This window comes from Macadamia integrifolia, chromosome 9, assembly GCF_013358625.1.
Source record: "Macadamia integrifolia cultivar HAES 741 chromosome 9, SCU_Mint_v3, whole genome shotgun sequence".
Taxonomy (NCBI): Eukaryota; Viridiplantae; Streptophyta; class Magnoliopsida; order Proteales; family Proteaceae; genus Macadamia; species Macadamia integrifolia.
In genome coordinates this window covers 29,872,916-29,882,739 of record NC_056565.1, presented here as the reverse complement: position 1 = coordinate 29,882,739, position 9,824 = coordinate 29,872,916, and the positions used below count along the sequence as shown (strand labels likewise).

Here is a 9,824-nt window from a genome sequence, read left to right as displayed (position 1 = left end):
GGGAGGAATCAATCAGCAAAGATCACAGCATGCTTATTGTTTGAGATTTAAAATGTAACCGCAAGCGTACGGATCAGTGTAGCTACGGGTCGAACACAGGGAGAGCAGCCACTTTATTTTTTTATTTCTTTTAATAATGCGAAAGTGAACTGATTAATGGTTGTGATCTAATTCTAATTACCGTCCTAAAAATAACGTCCTAACCATTCGTCATCTAAGAATTTAAAGACGCAAGCCACGCAATTAAAAATAAATAAATAAATAAATAAAGGAAAAAAATGCTGAAATAAAAATAAAGTAAAAGAAAGGGGATAAAGCTAGAGAGAGACTCACAAGTAGGTTTCTCTACTTAGCCCGAGGGATGCATCATAATATGAGCTTCCCTACTTGACCAGAGAGTCACTCTTACAAGGGTTACTCTACTTGGCTTTAGGGAAAGGGAGACAATTAAAATAAAAGTAATAAATTGATGGTTCTATGGCTAGGAGGGGCAAAGCCAACACATACACTAGCCATGAACCTTGGGGGAGAGGGATAGCAATAATGTAACGACTGAAAATAAAAATCCTAAATTAAGAAAGAAAGGGTAGTCAGAAGAGGGAATGAGAGGGGGAAGAGAAGACTACTGAAGGAGCCTACTTACTTGAATCAATGCTTGAACTTGAAAAAAAATTGCTCCACGGCTCGTGATCTTGTCACCTAGATCTAAGCCTAGAACTATAACTTAAAAAAAATTACAACTCAATTGAATAAATCATAAACATAAAAAGAACTGAATAAGAATAAAAGAGTGCTTGCATTAATTGACATAAAAAAAAACTATTACAAAAGTGATTAAAGCAAAAATAGAGAAGAACTAAAACTAAAGAGAGAAAGAGGAAGAGAGAGAGCAACTAAAGAAAACTAGAAGAAGAATGAATTGTGTCTCCTCCTCTTACATGAGTTGTATTTATAGGGAATGGAGAGGTAGGGTAACAATTTTCTCTTTCCTAAAAGAGAGAAACCCACAATTGATTGTGAGATCTTTTGAGTCCAAAAGTGCTAAGATGGAGGAGAGAGAAGAGAGAAATAAATTTTGAGAAATTTCCTATAATTTTTTGCTTATTTTCTTTCCTTTTTTTTTCTAATTTATTTTTCTTCTTTTTTTCTCTCTCCTAGGGACGATTTTTTTTTTCTTCCTTTGTGTGATTTGGACAATCTTTGGTGATGATGTGGAGGAGAGAGAAGATTTGGACAATCTTTGGTTCTCCCCTTTTTTTTCTCTTTCCTTTTTTTTTTCTTCTCTTCTTGCTTCCACGATTTTGCTTTCCTTTTTTTTTTCTTTTTCTTCTCTTCTTGCTTCCACGATTTTGCTTGCTTCTAACTTGATGTGGAAATCCCCTCCATGCCCTTAGTGCTTTAAGTGAGTGAAAAGCAGGAAATCTTCAACAAAATCTTCTAAAAAAAACAACCATAAGATTCGAACTTGAGACCTCTTGGTGAGCAAGAGAATTTTGTACACCATAGCTCACCAACTAAGCTAGGTAGTTGTTGTTACCAAAAACAAATCTTTAATCACTTAAAGATGTGGTCCATCGATCCTTGTTGGCATTTGGAGTATTCCTTGTACCTCTGGGACAATTGCAAACTGGTTGGTTCTGCATCTCGGTTCAGTTCTGATCCATTATTCTTTTTCTGACCCGAAAAAGAATAATCATTTGTACGGGTGACCAAACGAATGTGTACTTTTAATTGAACACGTCCATCTTGCTCAGAATTTCGTCCTCTTCGGAACCATGGAAAGAAATAGGACCTCTTTACGTGTAAAATTGAAGATATAGCTCCCGATAGTCCTTAAGGCCTTGAAAATATAAAACCTGCAAAAAGAGAGTAAAACCCAAGGTAGCTCCATTCTAAATATGTAAAATGCATGTTTTACTAACCTAGATTTCACACATAAATGTGCTCATCAGAATTCCCCCACACTTAGACTTTGCTAGTCCTCGAGCAAAACAAAAAGAAAAAGAATAAAGATAAAAAAAACCTAACTCACTTTCGTAGGAATCACGGTTGCACTTAGCATGTGCAACAAGCCTTTAAACCCCTAGGTCACCCCTAGTGGACGAGTTGTGTCTCGTGGGTGTTTGCAGTGAATATACACCCAAAATTCAGAATAAACAAATCCCAACTTTGGCTAAAGGTAAGGCTCATACCGATCCGGAGCAAGGATAATTTCTCTTACAAGGGACCCCCACACTTGAACTTTTATTACCCTTTATCAATTCCAGGCACTAGCATATTTCTTAATTTGGAACTCACCTCGTCTCTTCCAAAACATCCTTATCTTAAGGCAAAACCACTTGTGAAGAAATAGGGAACCAATGACTAAGGCGTTGGAGTGTTTTTGACCAAACATGTTACCAAGCAATAATGACATTTGCACATTTTTTTTCTCTTTTTTTTTTCTGCTTAATAAACTCTATTCTACTCCACTACTTTTGGCTTGAATGACATGGTGGAGCAAACACCAGACACCCAAGTTACTATGTAGCTTCGCTTTTTGCATATGTCCACAAAGGCAGTGATGCTAGAGTTACTTCAGAAGTTTCCTCCCAAGGAATTTCGATCAAGACACCACGCTTCCTGAGGCGCAATGCCCTGTCTAGTTCCAAGGGAATCAACTCTTATTCTTCTTTATACCACATTTCGCATTTCATTTAAAATTGTGCATTTATCAACTCATGCCAAATTAAAAAGAAGGTCTCAACTCCAAATCAAAAGTACAAGGAACCCATAGACTTACATATGGTCCATCACCATAAAACAGGGGTCTCTTATTTTTCAAAAGAAAGTCCCATCTCAAGACACATGCTTGTTTCTTTCTTCTCAACAGGGTTTTTATACGTTCAAAATGGGGACCTTAATCAAAAATTTTATTTTCATACATCAAGCAACCGAATGGTATGATCATTAGCCAAAAGCCAAAGTAGGACTTCATCCTTAGCAAGCTCAAAAATAAAAAGAAAAACAAACAAAACAAAGTGAAAGAAAAAAAAAACAAAAACTGGTTTCCCTCCCCCACACTTAAGTCATGCAATGTCCTCAATGCATGGAAAAAATTAAAAGCAAAGACAATGCAAGGGGGTCATACCTGATTAAAAATTAGTCATCAGTGTAAAGAGGTTCATGGAGATCCATGACCTCTTCACTACTAGTAGTAGGAAACTCGAGGAACGGTTTCAAACGCTGACCATTAACCTTCGAAATTACCCCTGTTCCTAGATTCAAAATCTCCACAGCCCCATGGGGATATACATTATGAACAATAAATGGGCCATCCCATCGGGATCTAAGCTTACCAGGAAAAAGATGCAATCGAGAGTTGTACAATAAGACCTTATCACCAATTGCAAAAGATTTACGCAGAATGTGTTTATCATGGAAAGCTTTGATCTTTTCCTTCTAAATTCTAGAACTTTCATAGGCTTCATTCCTAAGTTCCTCCAACTCAGATAGTTGGAGCCTACGATGAATTCCCGCATCAGACAAATCAAAGTTAAGCTTCTTAATGGCCCAAAAGGCCTTATGCTCCAACTCAACTGGTAAGTGACAAGCGTTCCCATACACCAAACGGTAGGGAGACTGGCCAAGGTCAGTCTTGAATGCAGTCCGATGGGCCCACAAGGCATCAATGAGCCTAAGGGAGCAATCCTTACGGTTGGGATTAACAGTTTTCTCCAAGATTTGTTTGATCTGCCTATTAGACACCTCCACTTAGCCACTAGTTTGAGGGTGATAAGGGGTAGATAACTTATGGGTGATCCCATACTTTTTCATTAAGGCCTCAAAAGGCCGATTACAAAAATGAGTACCCCTATCACTAATTATTGCACGTGGTGCACCAAAGCGGGAAAAAATGTTCTCTTTGAGAAACTGGACCACCACTTTGTGATCATTAGATTTACAAGGTATGGCCTCTATCCATTTAGAAACATAATCAACGGCCAAAAGTATGTACAAATTCCCAAAGGAATTAGGGAATGGTCCCATAAAATCGATGCCCCATACATCAAAGATCTCAACTACCAAAATAGGGTTGAGGGGCATCATGTTCCTTTTATTGATACGGCCAAAAGACTGGCAGGCAGGGCAAGCCTTGCAAAAATCAAAAGCATCTCTAAAAAGAGTGGGCCAATAAAATCCGCATTGGAGAACCTTTGCGGCAGTCTTCTTAGGTCCAAAGTGTCCACCACATGCATGATCATGACAAAAAGAGAGAATAGAATGTTGCTCATGATCAGGAACACATCGTCGGATAATCTGATCCGGACATATCTTAAACAAATAAGGATCATCCCAGAAAAAGTGTTTAACTTGGGAATGAAACCTATACTTATCTTGAGTGGACCAGTGATCCGGAGTCACACCTGAAACTAAGAAGTTGACAATGTCAGCAAACCATGGTTCACTAGACATTGCAAATAATTGTTCATCTGGAAAGTTCTCATTGACTGGAGAATCAACAGTCAAGGAATTGGGGAAGCCGGGATAAATGGTCTGCAACTAGGTTTTCAACTCCTTTCTTATCCCTAATTTCTAAATCAAACTCTTGCAAAAGTAAAACCCACCTAATGAGACGGGCTTTGGCATCCTTCTTCTGAACTAGGTATCTGAGAGCAGAATGATCAGTACACACCACCACATGTGAACCAACTAAGTAAGACCGAAACTTTTCTAATGCAAACACAACAGCTAAAAATTCTTTTTCAGTGGTTGTATAATTGAGTTGTGCATCATTTAAGGTCCTACCAGCATAGTAAATGACAGTGGGCAACTTATTAATCCTTTGACCCAAAACTGCTCCTATGGCAAAATCCGAAGCATCACACATCAATTCAAAAGGTTCAGTCCAAACAGGTGGTTGAACAATGGGTGCATTGGTCAACTCCTTCTTAAGTTGCTTGAAGGATTCTAGGCACTCTTTAGAAAACTCAAAAGTTTGATCTTTGGCAAGTAATGAGGTGAGAGGTCGGGCTAACTGACTAAAGTTCTTAATAAACCATCTGTAGAAGCCTGCATGCCCTAGAAAGGACCGAACATCCTTAACAGATTGAGAAGGTGGTAAATTATCAATTAAATCCACTTTGGCTCTATCTACCTTAATTCCCTCCTTGGATATTACATGGCCTAAAACAATACCAGATTTAACCATAAAATGACATTTCTCCCAATTCAAAACCAAATTCTTAGATATGCACCTTTTCAAAACTAGGGAAAGATGATGAAGACATTCAGAATAGGAATTCCCATGAATTGAAAAGTCATCCATAAATACTTCTAAGAATTTTTCGACCATATCAGAAAAAATGCTCATCATGCATCGTTGGAACGTAGCAGGGGCATTGCAAAGCCCAAATGGCATACGCCTGTAAGCAAATGTTCCATATGGGCATGTAAAAGTGGTCTTATGTTGGTCCTCTAAAGCAATTGGGATTTGGTTATATCCGGAATATCCATCAAGAAACAATAGTATTCATGTCCAGCTAACCTCTCTAACATCTGGTCAATGAATGGCAATGGGAAGTGGTCCTTCCAGGTTGCCGCATTAAGTTTCCTGTAGTCTATGCACACTCGCCATCCTGTTTGGATGCGGGTAGGGATCAACTCATTATTGGCATTAGGAACTACAGTCACACCAGACTTCTTAGGCACTACGTGAACTGGGCTTACCCATTGGCTGTCAGAAATAGGACAAATTATTCCATGATCCAAGCACTTTAGGATCTCTTTCTTAATAGCTTCCATCATCACTGGGTTAGCTCTTCTTTGGGGTTCTGTGGATGGTTTGGAATCCTCCATAAGATGTATATGATGTTGTACAATGGAAGGGCTTATACCCTTGATATCAGCCATGGTCCAACCTAGGGCTTCCTTATTATCTTTTAACACTTTAAGTAACTCCTCTTCCTGGTTAGAAGTCAAATTTGAAGAAATTATTGCAGGAAGAGTCTGGTCAGGCCCTAGGAAGGCATATCTCAAATTAGATGGCAACTCCTTAAGATCTAGCTTTGGGGGCTCAACTATGGAAGGTTTGGGAATGGAATTGGAAAGGGGTCCTAAGGGCTCCACAAGTGTGTGAAGACTCAAGACTTCAGAAAAGAAATTTTCACTATCATCATCCAACTCATCCATACACTCTTGGAATTCTGAATCAAAATCAATATCAAAGTTGGTAACTAAATCATCAGAAAAATCCAAAAAATCCTCAAGCATATTGATCTCTTCTTCCATATGTGGTTGCTTGCCAATCCTAAACATGTTAAACTCAACAGTTTGGTTACCAAAAGATAATCTTAGGAAACCATTCCGGCAATTGATTAATGCATTACTGGAGCCAAGAATGGTCTTCCTAGAATTATTGGGATCTCATCCTTGGTTGAGAAGGGATTAGTATCTAACACAATGAAATCAACAGGGAAAATAAATTCCCCCACCTTTAGTAAGACATCCTCAACCATCCCTTTAGGAATCTTAACAGACCTATCTGCCAACTGAAGTGTAGTTCCAATGGCTTTCAATTCTCCTAATCCCAGTTGCTTGTACACATAGTAAGGTAAAAGATTCACACTTGCGCCAAGGTCAAGTAAGGCATGCTCAATATAGGTGTTGCCTATGACACAAGATATGGTAGGGCTCCCTGGATCCTTATACTTGGCTGCTATAGGCTGAGTAATTATGGAACTAATGTTACCTGCCAAGAACACCTTTTTGGGCATACTAGTGATACGTTTGTGAGTACACAAATCTTTCAGTGCCTTTGCATAGGCGGGGATCTGGGATATGGCATCCAAAAGAGGGATGTTTACTTCTACCTTTTTGAAGACTTCTAAAATTTTATCCATGGAGGCAGTCTTCTTTTTGTTTACCAAGCGATTAGGAAATGGGACAGGATGAACATAAGGACTGTTAGGGATTTGCCCCTGTTCAGAAGAATCATTTTTTGGTTTCCTCAACCAAATCATCTTTAGTTTCAGAAAAATCTTTAGGTTCATCAGACGAACCTGGAACAAGAGGCACATTTGTGTCCTCAACTGAAGAAGAGTTAACAGGAGTAATAGATGGGGAAGATTTAGGAACGCTCTGTAGGTACTCTCTACCACTCCTAAGGCCATAAACAACATTGCATTGGTTAGAGGGCCCTTGTTGAGTCTGACCTTGTACTATATTCAGTGGTGCATTAGTTGGTCCTTGTAAACTAACAGGCTGATGATGCCTAGGGTTAGGCTCTGGTTGGCTGGGTAAAGTTCCCTTCTCCCTCTCACGCATAATTGAGACAACTTGGGTAAGTTCTCTCGTAAGATTTTGATGGCTTGTCATGAGGAGGGCCATATTTTTTTCTAAGTCACTAATTCTACTTGCCTCTCCAGTGTTGGTAAACCCAGGGGGTTGCTGATAAGATGATAGGAGAGGGGCCCTAGGAAAACTCGCTTGAGGTCCTACATTTGACCTAGGAAAAGTATTTTGGGAAAAAGATTGTTGTGCAAAGGGAGGCCTTTGGGGTCCAGGTTGACCTTGATTATAGAAATTGGAAGGTCCTGCTTGGTTGCCCTGATTCCAAGAGAAATTTGGGTGATTTCTCCATCCTGGATTGTATGTGTTACTATATGGATTATTCTGATATAAGGCATTAACACTATCATTAGAAGTGCCCCCAGAGGTGTTGGGGCATTCTTCTATGACATGTCCAGGGGACTGGCACCAAGCACAAATCTTAACCAAATTGACTGATGATGGCTCTCTAGGAACAATAGCCTCGATCCTCTTGATTAGGCTATCCAAATGGGCTTCCTTGGCTACTATCCCATCCACAAAATATCGTTTTCCTCCTATAGTTCTTTCACTCTCTTGGGTTGATTCCCACTCACGGGTTTTGTCAGCTAAGTTAAGTAAGAATTCCCATGCATTTCCTTCATCTGTAAAGGATGTGAATCCCTCAGGGCACATAGACTCTATCATTTGTTTAGTTGGGTAATCAATACCCTCATAAATTATTTGACATAAATGCCATAGGTCTAGGCCATGGTGAGGGCATTCTTGGAGTAGATCCTTGAATCTCTCCATAAGTTTGGAAAATGACTCACTAGGCTTTTACCTAAACTGAAGGATATCACTTCTAAGCTTATTGGTCTTATGAGTTGGGAAAAACTTCTTAAGGAAGACAACTGTGAACTGTTCCCATGAGGTAATGGAATTTGTGGGTAACCCATACAACCACTTCTTAGCTTGGTCTTTCAATGCAAAAGTGATAAACCTAAGCTTAACAACATCATCAGAAAGCTGTTGGATCTTTATTAAAACACATACCTCTTCAAATTCCCTTAGAAATAGGTATGCGTCCTCAGAGGTCAACCCATGGAAGTGGGGCAACATAGTGATGTATTGAGATTTGAGTTCAAAATTATTGCCCTGGGCTTGTGGCAGAACTATGCAGGAAGGTTGGGCTGTTCTAGCAGGGTAGAACCTATCTTTCAGAGATTTAGGTGAAGGGTTTTGCTGTTGGTCTCCCATATTGAAGGGTTTTAAAGAGAGCAAACGTATAGGGTCACTACTTGTTGGATCTCTTCTTTCTAACCGATTCTTAGTATTACGTACCCACTTAACACTCATGCAACAGAAAAACTACCCACAACTAAAGTAAGACAAGCACAAAAGAATGGATAGCAAAACTTTTTTTTTATTATTATTTTTTTGATTTTTTTTTATTTTTTATTTTTTATTTTTTTGGTTTTTGGGAGCTTACCGACAGGGATCCGGGGTTGCTCAGGTCAATTCCTGAGGTACTGCTACAGGGCGAAACCTGTCTTTATCATACTGTGAGGCATGGCGACCTCCACTGATACAACTATTATTGCAAGTTGTTCTTCTCAGGAATTCAATAAAAGAAAAGGAAAAATATAAAACAAAGCAAACAAAGCACTCCGATTTACCAAAAGAAAGTGAAAAATAACATGGAACTGTCTCCCCGGCAACGGCGCCAAAAACTTGTTTGAGATTTGAAATATAATCGCAAGCGTACGGATCAGTGTAGCTACGGGTCGAACACAGGGAGAGCAGCCACTTTATTTTTTATTTCTTTTAATAATGCGAAAGTGAACTGATTAATGATTGTGATCCAATTCTAATTACTATCCTAAAAATAACGTCCTAACCATTCGTCATCTAAGAATTTAAAGACGCAAGCCACGCAATTATAAATAAATAAATAAATAACTGAAAATAAACAACCCATGCAATTAAAAATAATAATAATAAAGGAAAAAATAAAAGCTGAAATAAAAATAAAGTAAAAGAAAGGGGATAAAGCTAGAGAGAGACTCACAAGTAGGTTTCTCTACTTAGCCCGAGGGATGCATCATAATATGAGCTTCCCTACTTGACCAGAGAGTCACTCTTACAAGGGTTTCTCTACTTGGCTTTAGGGAAAGGGAGACAATTAAAATAAAATAATAAATTGATGGTTCTATGGCTAGGAGGGGCAAAGCCAACACATACACTAGCCATGAACCTTGGGGGAGAGGGATAGCAATAATGTAACAACTGAAAATAAAAATCCTAAATTAAGAAAGAAAGGGTAGTCAGAAGAGGGAATGAGAGGGGGGAGAGAAGACTACTGAAGGAGCCTACTTACTTGAATCAATGCTTGAACTTGAAAAAAAAAATTGCTCCACAGCTCGTGATCTTGTCACCTAGATCTAAGCCTAGAACTATAACTTAAAAAATTACAACTCAATTGCATAAATCATAAACATAAAAAGAACTGAATAAAAATAAAAGAGTGCTTGCAT

The 9,824-nt window shown here is 38.8% G+C and overlaps 1 non-coding gene across 1 annotated transcript; it reads left to right on the top strand.

Annotated features, from left to right (window-relative positions):
- The first annotated feature begins 8,053 nt into the window (after positions 1–8,053).
- On the top strand, positions 8,054–8,160 carry LOC122090259. The gene has a single exon (XR_006143499.1). It is a non-coding gene; the product is annotated as a small nucleolar RNA R71 (small nucleolar RNA).
- Positions 8,161–9,824: the final 1,664 nt, after the last annotated feature.